Source organism: Rosa chinensis, chromosome 3 (assembly GCF_002994745.2).
Source record: "Rosa chinensis cultivar Old Blush chromosome 3, RchiOBHm-V2, whole genome shotgun sequence".
Taxonomy (NCBI): domain Eukaryota; kingdom Viridiplantae; phylum Streptophyta; class Magnoliopsida; order Rosales; family Rosaceae; genus Rosa; species Rosa chinensis.
Window position 1 is genome coordinate 43,569,117 of NC_037090.1, and position 11,168 is coordinate 43,580,284.

An 11,168-nucleotide genomic window follows, 5' to 3' on the forward strand; every position below is an offset into this window, starting at 1 on the left:
TAGGAGTATTTTTCTGTTTTGTAGGTCCCTTCTCCCAATGATCAATTGCAAGATGGATGCGTCTAGGCATTCTCGAAGATTGAAGGTAGGAGATTATATGTTGGGTAATCCTCCTCCTGAAATTTTTTGCACCAACACTCAGTGCCAACGCAACACCATTAGACTGGTGGAAAGACTATCTTTCGATACCTAAAAGGTATGATAGATATGGGCATGTTTTATCCTTACAGAGAGAAAACCAAAACTCCGATATGGTGGACTCGAACTCCACATATAGAAGAACCACCATTGCCGCCATCATTCATGGCTCTCTTTTGCCGCCACCAGCAGTGTGCTTCCTTCATCCATCAAAATCTAAGTGATGTTTTGATGAGTTTTGCTGATGCCAAGTTTCTCTCTTACCTGTATAAAGATAGTTCCCAAACTAGTTATGTCTTTACCATGGAAAACACCGTGATATCTTGAAAGTCTACTAAACAGACCCTTGTTGCTACTTCTTCAAATCATGCAAAAATTATAACTCTTCACGAAACTGTTCGTGAATGTATATGGTTAAAGTCTATCATTGGGCATATTCGAAGTACTTATGGATTGAAGTCTACCATAGATGAACCTACGAGCATTTATGAAAATAATGCTGCCTGCATTGAGTAAATGAAGCAAAGTTACATCAAGGGCAACAACACCAAGAATATATCACCAAAATTTTTCTACAATCAGCAACAACAAACTCTCCTCAAGATTGTTGGAAAATTTGGTCGATGGATGCCAATTTGGTCGCCGGATTTCATCTCCTACAAAATCACATAAATACAATATATTAATAACAAATAACAATTATCATTTCATTGTGATAATAGACTAAAATACCAATAATCATAATACTTATCTATTGGATTTGTAGGCTTCAGGAGGACAGATCATTCAAAAAGAGTTTGTGGTTGAGGCGTGTAAACACTGCCCTTAAGAGTAGATTTCACCCCTTGGAGATAATGTCTCGGTGTAGCAGGTTTGTGGCCCCCTACCCTCCAGGGTACAACAATCGTTAATCCTTGTAAGCGTACACTCGCAAACTTGGATCCTAGATATGTTTGATTTTTTCCTTTGGCATTATGGAAGAGCAAGAACAAGGATCACTCTAGAATATGTATGAACTCACTAGAGAAATGGCTATGGAGAGAAATATAGAAGATAATGAATTTTATTGTGTGTGTAAGAGTAAGAAGTGACAGGTATATATAGTAGATGAAAATACTTAGAGATATGATGCAAATTTAATAAGATAATTATTGGAATATTGTAACTCCCGTAACCTTAATATTCTCTAATATTATGAACATAATGAAGTAGTAACGTTTAAGCATAAATGTATAGTAAATAGTTTTCAAAGCATTGGGAGTTACACAAAGTATTTTGAAATACACAATCAAAATTTCCAACAATCCCCCACATATTTCAAAATATGGAAGCTGCTAAATGAAAAAGGAAATTATAGAGTGCCAAAGGAAAAATGAGAATCCAATGCTTCTGAACTGGTGTCTTTTGGACTATGAACCAGCCATAGGATAAATAATTGTGATCCATAGAAATTTGGTGAAAATTAAATTTTCTATGAACCAAAATTTCTTAATATGAATCAGAGAACTACCATCCACATTGAACTCTCGAAATCAAGCATTTTTCACGAGTGGGCACGAATAGGCCATGCGCCCCTACCTGGATATTCATGAGTGCTCTAAAAGACTTGCCCAAGTTTCATAGGAAGCGACCCCACTTCCACACTCATATAGGTAAGTCTATCAAGTGTGTACTGGAATCAAACACACCACCCATGTGTAAGAGCTATGGTACTTATTAAGAACAAAGTTCATCCTTATACGTTCCAGTTAAAGCACTATCTATGCACCATAGGGATGGACTCCAAATTTTATTTTGATAGTGCATCATTGATCAACAAGTGACTTGTTGTTACCCATATGAACCTACTTCCTGGGATAGCCATTCACATAGGTTGGGTTACCATCACTCTTGACCTTTGTTATAGGCATAATCTCATCCCCCTCGATGTGTTAACCACTAGTTTTGGCCTTTAGCCTAGTGGTTTTGTCAGAGTATTGGCCAAAATCAACTCTGACCTACACAGCTTATTAAATAATCTCAACAATAAGTAATCTTCATTGGATTTTTAGTTATCCAATCTCACTTAGATATAAGATCCCATTTTTTCTTGTCTTTCCTTGACCCCCACATTTTTTTAGTTTGTCGGAATTGACCTCAGGCTTATATAGACAAGATTATATCAAGCCATATATATTTAGGCAATGAATCTTCGCATGTCAAGGACTTGGGAATTTAATAGGCAACAATATTTACCGATTTCGTGACTTCAGATACCTTAGTCACACCCACATTTGGAGCCATCAAATGTCTCTTTATTCTTGATCAAAATTAAATTTGATCATGGAGGTACATCGAATGTCCATTTTCTCAAAGCAAACCGAATGCAGCAATTAATGTGATAGTTTTTTCAGGCATCAGCATAAGGGACAATATCAAGGCGTCAGTGAATAAAACTTTTGAGGCAACATTGACCGAAAGGCAACGAAAATTCGAAAGGCAACCCAAAACCTTTAGGCAGCATATACTCCATCTGAGCAAATATGGCTGGGGAACCATGTTTAGAGACTCGTTGTCTCTGCATTATAACCGGAAGCACCAATAATATAGAATCAGACAACTATTTTCTCGGTGACTAAATTCTCAAGGCAACCGTATTCATTATTGTTTAAATATTGAGGCAACCGTTATATCTAATCCATAAGATAGGATCCGATTTATCATTCAAGATGTAAATCAGGCAACCTTTATTACTTATGACCAAACTTTAAGGCAACATTATTATTTTTTTCTTTTCTTTTCGAGGACATCAACCGTAGGGACATTAATCTTCCGAGGCATCAAATTGCCATAGGCAACCATCAATGTAAAATTGACAAAATAATTTCTCAATGCATTATTCATGATAACACATTTATTTTTCAGGCAACCGAGGCATCATCTTGATTAAGAGGCAATGGAAATATTGAGAGGCAACAACTTTATTATTTCCGAAGAAACAATAATCCGAAGGCAACATTTCAAGAAATCCTTTATTTTTTTTTTCTTTCTCAAAATATAACAAATAAAATCAATTTTAATGCAAATAAAACTAAAATTAATGGTAGCACATAATGTAAACCATTACTACCCCATGCATTATAAACAGTCAAATTGCACATTATAGTATCAACATTTAAATGGCAATTGAAAAATCATTAGCAATCAAAATTGACAACCATGCAAATTAAATGCAAAGAATAATTGTCATGGTAGAAGTTTAGAACATAATTTTCCAATATAATGCAGCAATAAACAAAGAGTAATTGTTTTAGGTTTCGGTGAAAAGACTCTCAAAAATCAATAATACTTTTGAAACTCTTCAAAACCATAATAAGCACGTTGAAAATATAAACCAATAAAGTGGTGAAGAGAAATGACTTATCTTCATGTCTTAAGCATTCCATAAGGAAACATCCACCAACATAATCTACTCTTAAGATTGTTGGAAAATTTGGTCGATGGATGCCAATTTGGTTACCGGATTTCATCTCCTACAAAATCACATAAATACAATATATTAATAATAAATAACAATTATCATTTCATTGTGATAATAGACTAAAATACCAATAATCATAACACTTATCTATTGGATTTGTAGGCTTCAGGAGGACAGATCATTTAAAAAGAGTTTGTGGTTGAGGCGTGTAAACACTGCCCTTAAGAGTAGATTTCACCCTTCAGAGACAATGTCTTGGTGTAGCAGGTTTGTGGCGCCCTACCCTCCAGGGTACAACAACCGTTAATCCTTGTAAGCGTCATTCGCAAACTTGGATCCTAGAAATGCTTGATTTTTTCCTTTGGCATTATGAAAGAGCAAGAATAAGGAACACTCTAGAATATGTATGAACTCACTAGAGAAATGGCTATGGAGAGAAATATAGAAGATAATGAATTTTATTGTGTGTGTAAGAGCAAGAAGTGGCAGGTATATATAGTAGATGAAAATACTTAGAGATATGATGCAAATTTAATAAGATAAATATTGGAATATTGTAACTCCCGTAACCTTAATATGCTCTAATATTATGAATATAATGAAGTATTAACGTTTAAGCATAAATGTATAGTAAATAGTTTTTCAAAGCATTGGGAGTTACACAAAGTATTTTGAAATACACAATCAAAATTTCCAACAAAGATTAGGGTGAAACAAATTTGATTTGAGGACAATGTGGCAGACTTATTCACTAAGTCATTACCTAAATCTAAATTCGAGAAACATGTGAAAAATATTAGTTTACAAAAATTATCTGAACTCCCATGATCACCGCCATCACAGGAAGACGTAGATATCATGAGGAGGTTCGATGTCTACATGTTTTGATCTCAAAATGTGAAGGGTGTATTGTCCTCTTTTTCTCCTTCGACCAATGTTATTTTTGTCTCACTGAGTTTTTGTTACTCAATAAGGCAACATGAGAAATACCAATGTTTTAGACGTCACAAGGGGAAGTGTTAAGGGAAATCTAATTTGTGTGTGCCTGGTTCAAACATGAGTATTTCTTCTAGTTGTAATCTCTTAATCCATATTTGACTAGAATACTTTGTACTCTAAGAGCAACTCCAACAGATTCCCTATATGTTGATTTTTCTCTACTTTAGGGAAAAATGAGCATCTTTTGCTCCAACAGATTCCCTATAACTATCTCTATTTTAGGGAAAGTGAGGAGAGAGAAAACCAAATTCCCTATATTTACAGCAAACTCCAAAATTTTAAAGAAGAATATGGAGATTTTATAGATTATTGTAAATTAGAGAATCTGTTGGAGTTTGAGAAGAAAAATAGGCTAAAAATTTAACTTTTGCTTCTCTTTAATACAAAAATGATAGGGAAGCTGTTGGAGTTGCTCTAAGGAACTTCTATATAAAGAGACCTCCATTATTAATGAAAGCATTTATTCTCCTGAATGTTCGGTTCCTTAAACACATTTTCCTTTTTAATTCTGAAAAAAAAAAACAAATTTTCCAGAATAAATGTCCTATATTAATTCTGTGCTGTGGTACGAAGGGCTGTAATAAAATTTATTTTAAAGATGATTGTAATAAAACTTATTGAATATCCGCCGGGAGAGTAGCTGTAGAAAATTTAAAAATCCAACAGAGCACTAGAAATATATTAAAGAAAAAAGAAAAGAAGAAAAGAAGAAAAAGCCAGATAAACCAAACCAACACCATTCCGAAAAAGACTCTAGTTGTCATTTGCAGCGCAGAAAATTTTACTACTACTAGTGTGTGTTGTTGGAACCCTAAATTTGTTACTGAGTTTCCAGAAGCAGAAGCGGAAATTGCAACGGACTCAGTGGAGCAGAAGAAAGAATGGGGCGGCGTGTTGAGCTTGAACTAGGCGGGCATGGAGCCTGAGAGAGACCTAGTGTCACTACTCTCTCTCTCACTCTTCTCTATGCTATGGGAAAGACTGAAGGAGAGCAGGGTTCGGTTTCCAGTGCGGGCTCTGACCACCCCTCATCCCAAAATGCAGAGACTCACTACTGTCCTTGTTGGTATGATAGGAGGATTCGGACCCTGATTGGCCTCAGATGCATTTTGGTTCTCTTTCTCTCTTTTGCTTTGTTCCTCTCTGCAATGTTCTGGTTACCTCCATTTCTTCAGTTTGCGGATCACGGCGATCTGGATCTTGATCCAAAGTTCAGAGGTACCTTAGCTTATCAATTTCTTCAATCAACCACTTCTGTGTTACAAGCCGTTGGATCTGGATTTTTCCTTTTTTTTTTTTTTTTTTTTTTTTTTCTATTTTGTTTTTATTAGTTGGTGGTTATGGGTTTTTGCTTGGCTTGTTCAGAAAATGTAGGGAAACAAAATCGTCAATTTCTAGGTATTGTCGGTGTTCCAGCATTACAATTCTGTGCTTGATGATTTTCATTTTTTTTTTTTTTACTTGCTTTCCCCTCTATTGGGATCTAGTAGAATCATTACTATCAAATTTGAACGTTTCTTTCTTTTTTTTTTTAGAGTAGACTTGTGTGTTTCATTCCTATATATGTCATTTCTATATGAGCTAAAAACCCAGAATTATAGGTGCAAGGACCTACTTTAACTGTATTCAGATGATAAATATAGAATCTTGGTCTGAATGATCTGTCTCACCTGCCATTACTTTATCAACTTGTTTTAATTGATCAAGAAGCTGAGGTATTCAACTTCTTCTTCTTCTTCACCATACATGGAAAGTGCAAATTGGAGAATAATTATATTAAATAATGTATCATTGTTGGGTTACCACAACACCCTGCGTCCGTTTTTACAAACAATAATATCCTTGTATACACTTTTGAAAGGCTGATCTCTCTATTTGAGCTGTTAGACTTGGAATTTATGCTATTAGTTCACTCCACATGTGCTAGATTTGATCTTCAAGGAGCAATATTATTTCATTCTATGTGAAAGTTACTATGAATTATCAGCTTCAACATAGTCCCGTTCTCAGTTCTATATTCATTATCAATTGGACATTTTTCATCCACAGAAAATACATGCTATAAGTCTTGAGCTCGTGGTTATCAAGTACTTAATTAAGATCTTAGCCCATTCCAGAATCCTGATCAAGGATTTAGTTCTGGAAGGAATGTCAACGGTGGATTTTTTTTGGTTTTGTTTTCGTAAGAATGATGACTTTTATTATGAGTAATAAACCATTGGATTTTGGTCTGAAGGTATTCCTGGTCATAGTTGACATCATGATCAAGATTGTACATACTATATACAGCTGTTGTTGTGGCAAAGTAATTGCTTTTCACTGTTTTCTTTTTCTCGTATGGGGCTAGGGGGTTTCATAAATCCTTCCCATTTAGAAGGTTTGTAAAAATTAGATTGCTATTAAACCTGCAATAAAGGAACTGCTTGAAATCAGAGTACTGAAGTTTGATGGGTTATAAATTATTACAATTTTTCATTTTCACGTGCTCTTACTGCATGGTTGTTCCAGGTTAGCCAAGATTAGGTTTCAGAATGTAGGCGTAGATTATTAGGTCCTTTGCAAGCCAGAGGACCTTTTTTTCTCTTAACTTTGCTTCTTCTGAAATCAGACATTTAGGGTGTGGATTCTTTTCTAATATTATTAAACTGCATATATAAGTTGTATGGTTACCCAAAGCTATCTGATTCTAATAGGATAACTTGATATCTATGTAGTCATTGCAGACTTCAAAGTACTATGCATTATAAATTACAGTATTTGTTACCCTGGGATATGAAGATGTGGAACATGATGTATTGTTAGAGTCCGGTAGCTGTATAAATTTCTTTCTTCAGGTGCATCCATTTTTTTTTTTTCTGGGAATATTGGATTGTGTGATGGCTGAGTGACTTTTAACCTGCCTTTTGTTTTGGGGTCTGGGGATTGGCTGTTTAGTAGCTTTATATGAGCCAATATATGATTGAACGCGATGCTCTAATTTTTACTCGTATTTGGTGTTGTCTTTTGTTTTTTTGTTTTTGTTTATTATTATTTTTTAATGCGAGTATGATTTTGACTGCTTTGTGATCACACTTTCTAGTATGTTAATACACCTTTTGACCAACACATTTGTGTATCCAGATCATTCTATAGTAGCAAGTTTCAATCTTCGGAAGCCAGTTTCTTTGCTGGAGGATAATGTCTTGCAGCTTGAAGATAACATTTTTGATGAGATAGTTGCTCCGTCAACTAAAGTACTCACACTCTGCTTTTCTTTTAGTCTCCGTCTTTTCTGTATTTGGATCTAATGTACTATTTGAACCAGGTGGTTATCCTATCTCTGAAATCCTTAGCTGGATCAAATGTAACAAGAGTCGTATTTGGGGTTGATCCTGACCCAGAATCATCAAAGTTGTTGCCAACTTCTCAAAGTTTGATCAAAGAAAATTTTGAATATCTGGTCACACACCAATCACTGAGCCTAAATACATCCTTGTTTGGGAACACATCCTTTTTCGAGGTGCTAAAATTTCCAGATGGAATTACCATAATTCCACCACAGAAAGCGTTTCTTCTGCAGAAAGTGCAAATCCTTTTCAATTTCACCTTAAACTTCTCTATCTATCAAATACAACTAAATTTCAATGAACTGGAAAGCCAGCTGAAGTCTGGGTTACATCTAGCACCCTATGAGGTTAGTATATTCTCCTTTCTGTTTTCTCATGACCCTCCTTATCTTTATGTGCTTTTGTAAGGCAGAGCTACTGCAATGCGAATGTATGTCTATATATGTTTCTCAATTTTTTTCGTTCTTATTAGTAAGAGTTGATGATAGCAGCGGATGGATTTTTGCAGATTCTCAATGGTTTAGTTTTTTTTTTTTTTTTGGATGCAGAACCTTTATGTTAGCTTGTCAAATTCAAAAGGTTCAACAGTGGCAGCCCCTACTACTGTTCAGTCATCTGTTCTATTGACGGTTGGCAATACTCCTTCAATGCAAAGATTAAAACAACTGGCTCAAACCATCACACATTCTCATTCAAGAAACCTGGGCCTGAATAATACGGTATTTGGTAGAGTCAAGCAAGTTCGTCTTTCATCTATTTTGCAACATTCCCTCAATGGTGGAGATGGCACTGCGTGGTCGCCTTCTCCTGCTCCATTGCCTCATCCCCACCCCCCCATCACGCCCACCATCACCATCACCACCACCACCACCATCGCCATCACCACAATTCCCAGCTAGCTCCTGCAATTTCACCTGCACCTGCAACTGGCAGTGGTCCACCCGCAACGTTCAAAGGTGCACCTGGACCAGCTGATCATTCACCTAAGCCACACAAAAGTATGCCTGCACCTGAGAAAAGTTGTGAAGCAAAGCCTCCCAGTTTTTGGTCTGGTCGTAGAGGGAAGGCTGGAAAGCAGTCTCGTTTATCCCCTGCCGGCGCACCAGATGTTTCTCCTCCCGTCTTTGGTACCTCACCCCAAAAGCAAGTACACCCATCAGCACCCGTTTCTCGTTCAGTACCAGCATCTAGTCCGTTGCCTCATGTAGTTTTTGCTCATGTTCTTCCGCCATCAAAGAGTGAATCAGATAGTAGCCATTCTTACACAGGGCAATCACCTGGACCATCGCCGTCAACATGTACGTAAACTGCTTTTTGTATTGTTTTATCTTAAAATTGATATTGAATCTTCTCACCTTGTCCATTTGGGTTCCTGCAAATAATTTTTTCTTTCTACAAGATTTCTCAGTGCTTATAGAAATATTAGGTTGTGAATATGCAATTTGACTCCCAATACTTGTTTGTTTAACTTTCAACCTGGGATCAGTTAATTGTGTTGAACTAATACTGGTTACTGACACAGTAATTGCAGCAGCTTCTGCAGCTCTTCTACCTTGTGTTCAATGGGCATTATCACTATTCCTAGCTTTGGTGTTACTTTATAACAGCAGAGGATAAACTTCGCATTTCCAGTGAAACCACTTCTCTGGTAGTCAAAGGACTTGAATTAGCTGGAGGTGTTGTGTTCCTGTTGTGTAATGATGAGCTACGCAAAGAGCGTGGTTCACACGTGAGTGAGTGGATATATGTTGTTCCTATGCGTGTAAATAGTTGATTAAAAAATCCAGCTGGCAGATGCATATTCGGGTCAAAGTCACAGAGGTGGCAGGCCTTTGAATTAGATGCAGCATTGCCACTGTTTTGTGTATTCTCTTCTTCACAAATGTAAGAGAGGTAACCAGCAAATGTATCACCCTACCCTTTTGTTTCCGAATCCCTCTGTGTACGCCTTTCAAATTAATTTAGTCACGAGAAATTCCCAGTTCTTTTGTTTCACAATCGAAGGCAAGTGCTGAAACTAAAACTCTTTTTTCTTTTTTCTTCAATTCCAAATTCATGTTTTCTATTAGAAACTGTCTTATCAACTTTTGGAGAAATTATTGTATACTCCTGTACTATCACGTGTGTATCGAGGTCCGACTAATGTGATTAGTCTGCAAGAAAAGTATTTGCTCGATTACATGACACGTGTAATTGGGGACCACACAATAATTACTCCAATTTTTATAATTTCATTCACTAATACTCTTGCAACCTTTATTTATTTTGATAAATGAGGTCAATTAAAAATTTACAGTAGTGAGTGCCTTCACGATGTAATATTTACGTGAATTGAAAGGCTTAGATTTAATATTTTGTCTTGTGGCTGAATAGAATGATTATCAATTTCTTCCAACAGGATCATAATCATTTTCAGAGTGAATACCACATATTCTTGTAACACCTTGAATTTTGTTATTAATTTCTTGGGATTTTCTGAAAATTAATAAGTTGTTGGTTTGTACGATTATTTGTTTTATAGGTGAAGTGAAAGTGTTTCGGACGAATATTTTCTCGAAACGTTTTGTTTTCGAGGGGTCAAGAGTTGACTTTTTATTCGTTGAGTTTCTTTAAAAACTTTCTTCACGAATGTCGTAGAGCGTGTCGATACGAGTTCATGGACATGCAACACGTTATTTTCAGAGATCGTATGAAAGAGTTATGCTCTATGGAAGTTTCACTATTTGGGAAATTCTTCTATAAATAGAAAATATTAGAGAAAATAATTTAGTTTCCATTTTTAGAAACTTTTCCAGAATTTTCAGGAAAACTTCTCTCTAAGCAAACCCTCGACTTGGCCGCGAACCCTTGACCCGACCCGAAACCAATTCCATTTTTCGTCTCGGTGTCCCCTCTCTCCCCCAACTACTAACTTCTACCAAGTTGCATCGTAAAAGGTGAATCGAAGCCCGAAAGCTTTTCCATGTTGGGGCTTGGAACAACTTGGGTTTTGTAGCCCTCTTCTCTAGCAACCAGTGGCGTAGCTAGAAATCTTAATTAGGAGGGTCAGAATTTAAATAATAATATTAAACAAACATAAACTTCATCAAATAATATAAAAATTATAAATCATTACAGTACTTAAAAATAACAAGTCTCTCTACGACAATTATAATTGTCCACAACGACTGCTCATATTTTGAAATCTTTTCATGATGGTTTCATTATCAATACCATCAAATATTTCTTTCTCGATATATGTAATC

General features: G+C 36.0%; 1 pseudogene; it reads left to right on the forward strand.

Moving 5' to 3' along the window:
- The first annotated feature begins 5,303 nt into the window (after positions 1-5,303).
- On the forward strand, positions 5,304-9,918 carry LOC112193383 (annotated as a pseudogene).
- Positions 9,919-11,168: the final 1,250 nt, after the last annotated feature.